At 40.3% G+C, this 13622-nt stretch overlaps 1 protein-coding gene across 3 annotated transcripts in view; it reads left to right on the top strand.

Annotated features, from left to right (window-relative positions):
• The window catches only part of LOC117308665 (dihydropyrimidinase), a 234092-nt gene that overhangs the window by 161188 nt on the left and 59282 nt on the right, over positions 1–13622 (top strand). For all 3 annotated transcript variants that reach the window (XR_012327301.1, XR_012327302.1, XM_073794654.1), the window contains 6 exons: positions 159–4242; positions 5714–5873; positions 6270–6437; positions 7112–7491; positions 9459–9609; positions 11927–11962. The gene's annotated coding sequence lies outside the window, so the exon portion shown is untranslated. The remainder of the gene's footprint in view (positions 1–158; positions 4243–5713; positions 5874–6269; positions 6438–7111; positions 7492–9458; positions 9610–11926; positions 11963–13622) is intronic.

Below are 13622 nucleotides of genomic sequence, written 5' to 3'. Positions count from 1 at the left end.
ATTTACATGCAAACACACACACACAACCAGCTAGCTAAAATGTTTCTTCTTCTTTTTTAATTTTTTTTAACAGATTTTTTTGATGTGGACCATTTTTAAAGTCTTTATTGAATTTGTTACAATATTGCTTCTGTTTTATGTTTTGGGTTTTTGGCCAGGAGGCATGTGGAATCTTAGCTGCCCGACCGGGGATCGAATCCACACCCCCTGCATTGGAAGGCAACGTCTTAACCATTGGACCGCCAGGGAAGTCCCTTAAAATGTTTCTTCTAATCCCCATTTTTTATGAGAACTTGATCTTTCCTTCAGAGCTTCTGCCTGCTGTGGAACACTGTTTGCAAATCTGTCCTTAGCTGATGTTTCTTGTCCTTTAGGAGGCAACATGCTAAAGGACGCTATCCTTTAGCATCCCCTCCTGAGATGCTATCCCCTCCTGAGATGCCTTTCCTGACTAGTCTAGGACATACTCTTCAGGCCATACTCCCCACCCACCCTGTGACTCCCTTCTATAAGAGAAGGCAGAACTAAATATAATTTATTTAGTTTTATCAGAACTAAATATAATTGGAAATGATCTCTTTCACTCATTGATTCCTTTGCTCACTTGTTTATTGTATGTCTGCTTCCACTAGAAGATAAGCTTCATGGGAACAGAAAGCTTATCTTGCTCACTCCCCAGCTCCTAAAACAGTGTTTGGCAAGAGTAAATGTTCAATAAACATGTGCTGAATGAACACATAAAAACCTGCCAGACTTCATTTAGCAAAGCAGCTTTGATTTTGCTGCTACCTCAAGCGGGCATCTTATTTCCCTTCCTTTTTTCAGCAGTCCAGTGTTCTGTCTCCACTTTCGATCACTCCTTCCTCAGTCTGGCTTCATATCTGACCCCATCGCCTCCGTGAAGCAGATCTCTTGGAGGTCAGCCATGTCTCCTTCAAGGTCAGACTCAGTGGTCTTTCCTTGGCCTCGGATGTTGTTGACTCATCTCCAGATTTGGTAGTGAGGAACCTTCCTGAGATGCTTCTCGTGAATGTGGCCCTAGTAAACTGAGCCCTTTGCTTTTCTATGCGTTTTTATTTTGCCTCTGTAAGTATGTGTTCTTCCTATGTATTCCTCAAGTTTCTGTCCTTAGAGTTTTGCTTTCCACTCTCTCTCCTCTTTACATCAAAGGCGGTATCTACTGCTCTGTCTTCATCAAGGGTCTCAGTCTTAGATGATGCATATGGGAGTCAGAACAGCAGTTGCACAGATGGTAGTTCTTTTGCCCTAGGCACATATAGGATTATTTATCCACATTCTCCTGATCTCAAGGATGATCACATGACCTGCTTTTGCCAATTAAATGTGAGGGGAAAAGAGGCACGTGACATTTCCGGGCAGCAGTTTTTTGGGTTTTTTTTTGTATTGGTAATATTTGTATTTGAAAGTTCCCCATTGATACCTGAGGTCTGGATTACAACTTATATACAATAAGTGATTTCCAAAAAGGTAAAGAAAGAGGAGGGAAGGAAAGAAGGAAAGAAAGGAGGGAAGGAAGGAGGGAGGGAGGGTAGAAAAGGAAACCTATATTCATAGACATCGTAATATGGGATGTTTATTTCCGAGAGCGATACTACTGCTGCTGTCGTGCACAAGAAGCAGCACAAATTAACACTAGATTAAAATTTGCTCAGCTTTCTAACTGGCTCCTGGGTGTCCATGTTCCCCTTGCCCAGTCTCCATGATCACTGAGAACACACGGAAATGGATCCTCCATGAAACTGCATCCCTGATGAGCAGGGTCTCCTTGCGGAATTGCGGTGGCCGCGGTGTGTGAGTTATAAATGAGCATGACTGTTTCAAGTCACTAGGATTTTTAGTGCTGCTTGTTATGGCAGCATAAGCTGGCCTATTCTGACTTTCTTCTGAAGCTCAGTCCCCACTTCTCCAGCTGCTTTTAAGATTTCCATCTGGTTTTACTTACAGAAGTATAAGCCTAACATATCTAGACTTACGTTTATCATTTTCTTCCCCAAGTCTGCAACATACCACTCCCCCTGACTTTTCTATTTTGGTTAATGGTACCAACACTCTTCTCAAAACCTAAACTTTATACAGTCGGTTACCATATTTTGTCTCTCCTTTATTTATACCCCACTTTTTTGTTCCCATGGGTGCCTCCTGGGTCTTGCCTGGATTAGTACACTCCTGGGTCAGTCCTATACTAATACACCTCTTGAGTCATCTCACTGCTTCCATTAACTCTTCTTCCTTTGTCATTGGCCATTCATGAATGTGATAAAGGTAAATTCCAGATCATATTATTCCTTTGTTCAAAAAAGTCAATGTGCCGCCGTTGTCTACTGAATCAACTCTCAATCCTTGACCTAGCATTTACACCCCCTTTTTTCTCACCTCTAATCTCCTCTCCCACTACTCCTTTGCATGGATCTTACATGAGCAATGAACTACTTAACTCACTATAAATGGGATATACTCAGCTAGTTTGCCTCTGGTGCACTTAGAATTAATTCCCTGTCCTTGCTTTTCTTCCCATATGCCTGTCAAAACCCAAGTCCACCTTTGAAATCCTGCTGAGTTACCACTTTCTTCATAGAACCTTCTCTGATCACTCCAACCAAAACGTGACTCCACTCTCTTCTGAGTCCTCAGCTACTTGCTCTGCTCCACTTCTTGCTGTCACAGTAATTTCTGCAGAAGTCTCCTCTCCTCTACAGTAACCTTTTCTCCTTGAAGTCACCATATCCTGAACACCTTTGGCTTCCCCACAGAGCACAGGTCCTAACTTTTGTTGTTTTTTCATAAACATTAGTTGAGTGAAGAAGCACCAGGACGTGGACTCAATTCACAGAAAAGTTGTGTGACTAAGCAAAGTGAATGCATGTGGGAATTTCACAATTTGACAAAATGGAGAGCTATATCAAGTCTAGGCAGTAATTAGTGTTATTGTTGTTTTTTGGTTTTGCATCTATTAAAAAATGGGCCATCACTGGGCTGTGAAATTTCATTTGATGTGAATTAGAGATGTACTGCTGGTGATAATGACCACCTAAATATTAGAAACATCTGTGGCCCACCATCATTAGCTTTTCCCAGTGTAGTTTATTAAAGAAATACTGTCAGATCCCAACTGTATACTTAAGGCTGTTTATTTATAGCACAGTAAGTACTGGAGAAGTAACTGGAAACCCTCAAATCTCCCTGCTATCATTTTTTTTTCCAGGAAAAATCCTTATTACTGAAATGGCTCCTTTATAACCTTCTCCTTGATCTTGGATATCAGCTTCTCATCATCTAACTCTGGGAATACAGATGACATAGTGTTGTAAAGTAATGAGTGACCACAGAGCTGATGACTCTCTAAAGATGAGAAACATAAATACAGACCAACATAAACATGAACTTGCTCTGAGAACTTTCCACATCAGTAGTTCTTAAAAGTGTAGTCCACAGACCAGCAGCACCAGTAGCACCTGGACCCTTTTTGGAAATGCAAATTCTTGAGCCCTTTCTCAGACCTACCAAATCAGAAACTCTGGCAATAAGGCCTAGACATTTGCATTTTAACAAGGTCTTCTTGGTGATTCTGATGGGCACTGAAGTTTGAGAACCACTGCTCAATATCATCTGTTAAGACATAAGGTCAAGAGAACTGAGTAAATTCTATTGGGTGGGCCAAAAATTGCCTTCATTTTTAAAGTAAAAAAAACCCAAAGACACATTTTTCATTTTCACCAAGAACTTTATTGAACAACGTATCCACTGTTTTGTTCCACTACTTTCTGCCATTTTTCAGGCAACTTCATAATTCCATCTTCCCAAAACTTTTTATCTTTTTCAGCAAAGAACTGTTCCAGGTGCCTTATACGGTCTTCCAGGGAACTGACATTTTTTCCATTAAGAGAATTTTGTAAAGACCAAAATAAATGGAAATCTGAAGGTGCAATGTCTGGTGAATACGGCAGATAAATTAGAACTTCCCAGCCAAGCTGTAACAGTTTTTGCCTGGTCATCAAAGAAACATGTGGTCTTGCATTATCCTGATGGAATATTACGCGTTTTCTGTTGACTAATTCGGGATGCTTTTCGTCGAGTGCTGCTTTCAGTTGGGCTAATTGGGAGCAGTACTTGTTGGAATTAATCGTTTGGTTTTCCAGATGGAGCTCATAATAGAGGACTCCCTTCCAATTCCACCATATACACAACATCACCTTCTTTGGATGAAGACCGGCCTTTGGTGTGGTAGGTGGTTGTTCATTTCGCTTGCCCCACGATCTCTTCTGTTCCACATTATTGTACACTATCCACTTTTCATCACCTGTCACAATTTGTTTTAAAAATGGAACATTTTCATTATGTTTAAGTAGAAGATTGCATGCGGAAAGAAAGTGTTTTTCACTTAACTTAGGTGGAACCCAAACATCAAAGTAATTAACAAACCAAGCTGGTGCAAATGATTTTCAACACTTGATTTGGGTATTTTGAGTATGTCAGCTATCTCCTGCGTGGTATAACGTTGATTGCTCTCAATTAATGTCTTGATTTGATTGCTATCAACTTCAACTGGTCTACCCGACCGTGGAGCATCGTCCAGTGAGAAATCTCCAGCACGAAACTTCGCAAACCACTTTTGACACGTTCGATCAGTCACAGCACCTTCTCCATACACTGCACAAATTTTTTTTGCATTTCTGTTGCATTTTTACCTTTTTTAAAATCATAAAGCATAATATGCCAAAAATGTTGCTTTTTTTCTCCCATCTTCAATATTAATGGCTACTCACAAATTCACCAATTTTTATAAGTTTTTTTAAAATGCACATGGATATGACAGCTGTCACATACAATCTAACAAAATTGTTTGAATGATGTTAAAGACAATTAAGTGCTACTAAAGCCATCTTATGGAAAAAAACGTGTCTCTAGCTTTTAGATTGCTCATCTGTTCTTAATATATTAGGCCTATTCCTGCACTGACGCAGAGTGTGTGTGTGTGTGTGTGTGTGTGTGTATTTAATGAAAATATTGGTATGAACATTTTTGATAAAATATTGATGTCATGGCTTGACAAATATTCTGAATTATACATTATGTTACAGTTTTAGCTTGTCTCTTAGGTTAAATAGAGACTCATTCAAAGCAGCTTAAATTGGGGGGAGGGAGGTTAATGTGAGGAATCAGGTGAAGTGATTAGGAGACCCCTTGGATATCTAAGAAGAGGAGATCTCAAATAGGGTGGAGGCTCACACAGTCTGTAGCTGACAGATGGTTCTGAATTCAAGACTGGTCAAAGCATCCTGGCAAAGCTATAATGCTACACCATGATTGTGATGCAATTACAGTCTTATATGTCAGCTTTTTAAAAAATTCTACTATCAATTAACTTCCTCTATTTAATCATGCTTTTTGTGATCCACAATTTTGGGTTGTAGGGCTAATTCTTTCAATGTTTTTCTTTTGAGAGAAAGAGTATGATAAGTTCAACTTATCTTTTGGGTGCCACATTACTGGTTATTTTTGGTGAGAGTCAAATACTTAATAACTAACACAAGGCAGACCTCAACCAATCAGAATGGAGAATCAACCTACTAGAAGAGGGTGCCAACCAATTAGAATGGGCCCTGACTGAACACACCTGGCATGGCCTTATGAATGCATACCTGCTGAATAACAGGCTGAAAAATAGCTGTTTAGATTTGTCCCTTTTGCACAGGCTCCGGACGCGCAGGCCCAGCGGCCATGGCTCACGGGCCCAGCCACTCCGCGGCATGTGGGATCTTCCCGGACCGGGGCACGAACCCGTATCCCCTGCATCGGCAGGCGGACTCTCAACCACTGCGCCACCAGGGAAGCCCTATTTTGATTTTTGTTTGGTTAGTTTCATTTACTGTATTACAAGCAACTTACGTAAGCTTCATGGCTGTTAGCACACAGATCAAGAATGAACTAGGCAACATGCACCTTTCCCCACATTTTTTCAATAGTTCTCCAGCAAGAGCTTGAAATTTGCTCAGAAAAGTTTATGATTGCCTAACAGACAGTTTCTTGTTACCATGCTGTTCATCTTTCCCAGGTAGGGCCTGAGTCATCCATCAGTGGTTCAGGGTTTGTGTACCCCAGCATATTGTCAGGGCCGGCCCCTGCTGTCCTTGAGTGGAAACCCAAGAAGTGTGTTGTCCCTGGCAGCCTACCAGCCAGACCTATGACAGAGGGGAGCCCAGACTCTGGAGGTGAGACCCAGAAAAGAGCCTGACCTATTTCTTGCTTAGGAAACATCCAGAGAAGCTGCACGATCAGAATGCAAGGATCTGCCTACGAGGATTCTGAGGTCGCCCTGCTTCCATCTAGTGTTATCTTCCATGGGAAGGGACTTCCCCTCCCATTTCCAATGCTCCAGGACACACAGAGCCAGCCCATATGGAGTGAACTCTCCCAGGGTATTTTTAAAGTCCTAGGTTTTGGAGAACTGCTCAGCTCTGTCTGCCCAGCTGCTCCCTTCTGAGAAGGCCCTGAGCTGCCTTCCTTCTTGAGATTCCTCACTGGGGTCTTTCTTGTATGCAGCTCTGACTGTGGGCTGCTGAATCTATTGGGGGTATCTTCATCTCCAGGGGAGATTAGGCGAGGTCTGCTATTAGGGAACTCAGCAGACCCACCTCCAAATCCAGCAGCTGGTGCCCTGAATGTACAGAGGAAACTATTTGTTTCCTTAGAAGTGCTTGTACCTTCGATGAGACAGACCAACAAAGAATGAAACCGTTTTCAGGACATTCTAATTAATTGCTTATGCTCATAATAGTTGGCATTTGCAAGCACTTATTTTATACCTTCATGATGCTGTGGGTTCTACATAATCTCATTTAATCCTTCTGAGAACCCAATGCATTGGATAGTTTTACTATTCCTATTTTGCTGCTGTAGGTAGTGAGACTCAGAATATAAATGATATTGTCAAGGCTGAACCCTAAGTGGCAGAGCCAGGGACCAGCCAATAGAGTGTAATTCTAAAACAAACAAACAAACAAACAAAAACCCCCAAACTGGTTTGTTAAGTAGAAGTTAGTCATTTACACTCTTGGGAGTAAGTCACTATTTCGTTTTATATTTATCACAGTGAGGAAAGAAGATACTGGTCATCATCAGACATGTGTCCTAGAGCTTTTACTGGCGTGTTGAAAAATGCAGAGGATATAAGGATGATTCCCTGGTGGGAGTGGTAATGGCCAAAGAGGCATGCAAAAATCTAGGGAAAACAAATCATCCTAATATTCCAACAAGAGAAAAGGGAAAGGCAGACAAAACAGAAATACATAAAGCAAACATATAAACGAAAAGTCTAATTACAGAGAGGCTCCACTGATGAGCTCTGATGAGAAAAGGAGGATATCCTCACTTTATCCCATAAGTGAGGATAAATAGCACCTACGCATGTACCTGTCGGAAGAGTGTTATGATGGGGAAGAGTTTCCACGATAAGGAAAAGAACTGCCATTGGTGAGTACCCACTTTATGCCAAGACCATATCCATGTTCTAGTCAAATCCAAATAATAACTCAGAGAAGTAGGTATGATTATAACCAGCAACTGCTTCCTCCCTCCCCACCTCCCCCTCCCCCCCCCCGCCCCGTGCTTTGTTGGCACCTTGCAGTAGGAGGAAAATATAATAAAGGTAGTAAATCTGTATTTCAATAAGTCATTTGAGAAAGGTCCTATGGATTGCCTAAGGATAAAGAGGGAAAATGCATGGTGGATGACGTAAGGTGAAGTGGTCTCATAATTGATCGAACAACTCAGTTTGTTGTCAGAGGACCCTGGTTTGCATCTGGATATACCACTTCTCAGATGGGAGACGTTGCTCACGTTATGTAAACTCTCTGAACTACAGATTTCTTATGTGTAAAATAAAGATAATAACACTATTTACTTCATAAGGATTAAGTTAGATTATGTATATTAAAGGCACCTTATAAACTATAATGGTATTACATGACAATAACTATTAATATCCAGCAATATTACCAGTAGAGGATTACAAAGCTTTGATCTTGACCCTATTTTAGTCAACATTTTATCAAAGACATGGATGAAGACAGGAAACACCAGAGCTGGCAATGGAAGCTGATACATTTGATGTCTTAATAATTCAGAGTTGATGCTAGAGTTAGGACAGTCATAGTGATTTTAGCAGGCTGGAATATTCAACAAACCCAATAAGAAAAAAATTTATCAAGAATGAACTTTTATATCTGTGCTTGGCCAGAAACAAAATTCCACAAGGACAGAATGAGGAAGCAGTTCACTGAAGGAGGGTCTGGGAGATTTGGTTAACCTTGAGCCCAGTCTGAAAGAGCTACGTGAGGTGGCTGCAGAAAAAAGCAACGGAATTTCAGGCTGTGTTTATAGAAGTAGGGGCCGTAGTCTAGTACTCTTCATGGGCCAGTACCCATCTGGGGTCCTTTGTTTAATTCTGGAGACGATATTAAAGTACAAGCAAGATGACCGGGTTTCTAGTAAATGACAAATGGTTGAAGGGATTAGAAGTGCAGGGGTGAGAGAAGAGTCAATAGTGGTAGTAATAAGTATAAGGCCAGCAGGTCCGGGGAAGGGCCCAGGGAGGCAGACTGAACCACCGCCAAGGAGGCTGATGCAACCGACCGGTCTTCCTGCTCCCCAAGGGGCGGAACCAATGGCTCTGAGGCTGATGCAACTGACACCTGACATTGCTACAACACCCAAAGATTACCAAACCGAGAGATTACCAAAAAAGGGCTGCTTCACACAGCAAGCACCTCCCCTGCGTCCACCCCTATAAATTTTGTTCGCGGCCCGCACCCAGGCGCGACTTCTCTGGCCCCTTTCTCTCGGACCAGTGAACCTCGCCCGGGAGCGTTCCCAAATAAAGCTTGTTTAAGCTCTCCTCCGTTTTTGGTGCCGTTCCTTACAATAAGTACAATCACCATCACTACAGCAATGGTTAATACTTACTGAGTACTTACATGTCTAGAATTAATATGTTATCTCACTTAATCCTCTCAAAAACCTTGGGAGGTAGGTACCATTGTTATCCCTGCTTCCCCATTTCATAGATGATAAAGCCGACTTAGAGAGGCTAGTGGCTCACTCAAGTTTATACAGCTAGTAAATGAAGGAGCACATTTTTGAACTCAAGTATTCTTATCTAGAACTGGTACTTTTAGCTAACTTGCTCTGCTGCTTTCTTAGAGCTGGGGAAAGTAAACAGCTAACAAAATATTTGAAGGACTATCATGTGGAATAGAGATCAGCCCTTTTTTATACAGTTCTAGAAGGTAGTGCTAATGTAACAGGGGAGAACTTTTGTATTCCATTACAAGTTCATCACTAAAGGGATGTTGCCTATAAGCTAAATTATACAAAATGGCCCATCTCTGGGAACCCTGCCTCCTAGGTAATGAGCATTAAGCTAAAAAACCTTTGTTTAGCTCTTAGGAAACATCCTGACCAGGCCCACCTGTGAATGACTGCGGGCAGGAAGAAATTAACACATCTCCTCTGGAGGCGGGCTGGAACCCGGAAGTGTTTGACTTTACTCCCTCCCCTTTTAGTATAAAAGAAGCCGAAGTTCTAACTCAGGTAAGATGGTTCTTTGGGGTGTGAGTTTGCCGTCTTCTCAGTCCCCTGGCTTTCTGAGTAAAGCCGCTATTCCTTTCCCCAACAAGTTGGTCTGTCGTGTGGTGAGCAGAATGAGCTTGGACTCGGTAACACTGAGTCTAGGAAATGTAAAATTCCAGAAGGGAGATTTAGGCTAGGCGTTAGCAAGGAGTCTGTTAGAGACTATGGAATGGGCTGCATTGCCGAGTTTCTCTCTCCAGCCTCCTGCCAGGCAGAGGTTGGATGGCCGGCCCCAGTTGGAAAATTTTCAGGTAAGGCCTTAGCATCTGCCGGGACCACTTGTACTGAGGATCTTCCCTTCAGAATTCTCTGAAGTAGCAGTGCCTACCCCAGCGCTGGGCATTTGGAACAAGGTATCGGCATTCGGGAGCTGGCGAGCTCAATCCAGTAGGGTAAGTCACTCCAGTGTGTGCAGCTGGGAACTTTAGTTTCTCTCCGTTTGGGGCTTTTTCTCTGGAATAAGCCAATTCGTTTTGCATTTGAGTGGGGTACACTGTTGGAGAGAGGAAAGAGTTGTTGGACTTCTCCCCGATTTGTGAACTGATTCATTTGTCTGTTTGGATGCTGGCATTTGTGTGTGAAGTTTGTGTTTTGTTTGTCTTGAATTTCTGTCTTTAAAAATGGGGAACGTTTCAACAATCCCTGAAGTCCTCTGAGGCACATTTTGGTTAAGTGATCTGATTACAACTATGAACACATGGGTGAGAGGAACATGATATTTTATTGTAAAAATGTGTGGCCAGAGTACCTATTAGGATCTCCACAAGGTGTTTAGGCAGGGTTATCTTGGGACTCTGTGCACCATGTACTGCTTATCCTTGCTGTGTTAATTACGCTGTGTATGATCGCCTGTGTCATTTGTATATATAAAACCCCAAGACCAAACTTGAGGGTTTATTTAGGATTTTCTGTTTGTCCTTTGGGTTTTTCATTTTGTTTTGTTCGGTACTGTTTCTCCATTTACAGCCAAATCAGTTGTGATATTTAAAACTTTTGCTGATGTCAAATGTAGGAAAGGAACAGGAAAAATAAATAAATAAATAAGTAAATAAACCTGTCTGTTCTTCTCCAAGAGTGGGACATTCCCCGGAAGAAGAGAAAGGTTCCACTTGGTTCCTAAAATCACCAAAAGCTACGAATAGAAGTAGAAGTGCCTTTTCCATAAATATTAGTAAAAAGGGTTTAGTCATCTAGACAGGTGGCCTTGATTTGTCCCATCTGCCAGAAACCCAGTTTGAATCCAACCTCTTTTGTAACTGGTAGGTTTTACATTGTTGTACCTGATTCATGGCTGAAACTTTGGAATGGGAACTATGAGGTCCCTGTGCTTTTTTGTTTTTATTTGTTACTATACTTCTTATGGTTCATAACATATAAGCAGACTAGTTCGTTGGCAAAAATAGATTAATACAACTCTTTGCGTCAATGTATCATGCCTTGCATTTCCCTTGACATTCAATGTCAAATCATAAATGAACTTCTTTTAAAAAAAACTTTGCCCCCTTATATAACAAAATAACTTTTAAAATGTTTATATCTATTATGAAAATAACAATATATAGATGGCAAACAATAAAATATAGAAAAATAACAGACATGAATATATATTTATATGATATAAAATATCTTCTATTTGGTATACAGTTGTGCTGTATTAAAAAATTGCTATTAATTTATATCAGTCATATATCTCACTTTTTACAATTTGAACTTTTCTTGAACTCCAATTTTTTTTTCCAGTAGAAATGGGGAAAATATTTTTCCTAACTAATGGACTATTCTTTAAAACATTGAAGTAATCTTTATATGTTCTTAATTATGAAAGCATATTTAGTATTTCCCCTTTGACCTCCTTCCCCAGCATATTGACTAAAGCATCATCAGAATAGTAGTTTCCTATGGTGCATTTTGTGCACTGATGTTCCCCCAAGAGATTGCATTTCTGACCTCCTCATTGTAAGTCTCTCTTCACATCTAGAGGATACATTTTCTCAATGCAAACATGTTTAAAAAGAAACTAGTCAACGTTAGCCCATTTTACGAAGTCCAGATCCATTTGCTTTCACATTCATACAGAAATATTATGAGAACTGTCCAATACGCAACTAACAAAAAGGGTAATCATAATATCAGTGATCCTAGAGCACTAACAGAGCAGAAAACCTGAATTTCAACGATCATCCTTGTCTCCATTTTGTCATCTGTAAAATGAGAGGTTATAGATCTTTCTGTCTCTCTGCTTGTCTCTCTCCCTCTAATTCTTTCTCTCTCTCTGCAGCCAACATCTTTAGAGAAACCCTTCTCACATTAACAGGTGAGCATGCTCAAAGAGGATTCCATAAACTCACTCCAGACTCCTTTGCTGCTAGGAAAAGGCCTGTCTCATAGGCTCTGTCACATATGCATAAAAGAAAAATACAGGGAAGACCCTAATAAAATTTAGAAACTCGTCTTGTAGAACGCTTGTGGCAATCAACTCACGTTTATATATTTACTACTGGTCTTACACATTTCCAAAATGCCCAAATTTTGGTACCTTCTGGGAGGCAACCTGAAGGGCTTGGAATAAATGATCTACATCAATAAAAAGTCTATAGTGACATTTTTTCAAGAGTTAAAATGTGTGCATTTGGAAAAGAAAGTGAAGAAGTATAAATTATACCTCTATTACAACTTCTGATCCATTCATAGAATTTTTGTTCTTCATTGCAGCAGTCTGGGCTCTACTTTTTGTAGGATTTTTTTTTTCTTTCTTTCTTTTTTTACCTTGGCAGTAATTGCTGTTAGATTTTTTTTTAATTTTTATTTTATATTGGAGTATATTTGATTTACAATGTTGTATTAGTTTCAGGTGTAAAGCAAAGTGATTCAGTTATACATATATCTATTTTTCAGATTCTTTTCCCATATAGGTTATTACAGAGTATTGCATAGAATTCCCTGTGCTATATGGTAGATCCTTGTTGATTATGTATTTTATATATAGTAATGTGAATATGTTAATTCCAAATTCCTAATTTATCCTTCCCCCCACCTTTCCCCTTTGGTAACCAAAAGTTTGTATTCTAAGTCTGTGAGTCTGTTTCTGTCTTGTAAATAAGTTCATCTGTATCTTTTTTTAGATTCCACATATAAGTGATAATCATACAATATTTGTCTTTGTCTGACTTACTTCACTTAGTATGTTAATCTCGAGGTCCATCCATGTTGCTGCAAATGGCACTATTTCATTCTTTTTTACGGCTGAGTAGTATTCCATTGTGTATATGTACCACATCTACTTTCTCCATTCCTCTGTCAATGGACATTTAGGTTGCTTCCATGTCTTGGCTATTGTAAACAGTGCTGCAGTGAACATTGGGGTGCATGTATGTTTTCAAATTATGATTTTCTCTGAGCATATGCCCAGGAGTGGGATTGCTAGATCATATGGTAGCTTTTTTTTTTAGTTTTTTAAGGAACCTTCATACTATTCTCCATAGTGGCTCTATCAATTTACATTCCCACATATATACATTCCCACATATATTGAGGGGCTATCAATAAAGGATGTGTCAGAGTGTTCCCTTTTCTCCACACTCTCTCCAGCATTTGTTATTTGTAGACTTTTTAATGATGGCCATTCTGACCAGTGTGAGGTGTTACCTCATCCTAGTTTTTTTTTTTTTAATATTTATTTAATTTATTTATTTGGCTGCACTGGGTCTCAGTTGTGGCACATGGGATCTTTTAGTTGTGGCATGTGGGATCTAGCTCCCTGACCAGGGATCAAACCCAGGCCCCCTGCATTGGGAGTGCAGAGTCTTAGCCACTAGACCACCAAGGAAGTCCCCTTCATTGTAGTTTTGATTTGCATTTCTTTAATAATTAGTTGAGCATCTTTTCATGTGCCTATTGGCCATCTGTATGTCTTCTTTGGAGAAATGTCTATTTAAGTCTTCTGCCCATTTTTTTTATTGGATTATTTGGTTTTT

This window comes from Tursiops truncatus, chromosome 17, assembly GCF_011762595.2.
Source record: "Tursiops truncatus isolate mTurTru1 chromosome 17, mTurTru1.mat.Y, whole genome shotgun sequence".
Classification (NCBI taxonomy): domain Eukaryota; kingdom Metazoa; phylum Chordata; class Mammalia; order Artiodactyla; family Delphinidae; genus Tursiops; species Tursiops truncatus.
Note: the sequence above shows the minus strand (reverse complement) of the source record. Positions and strands in the feature narration are given on the sequence as shown.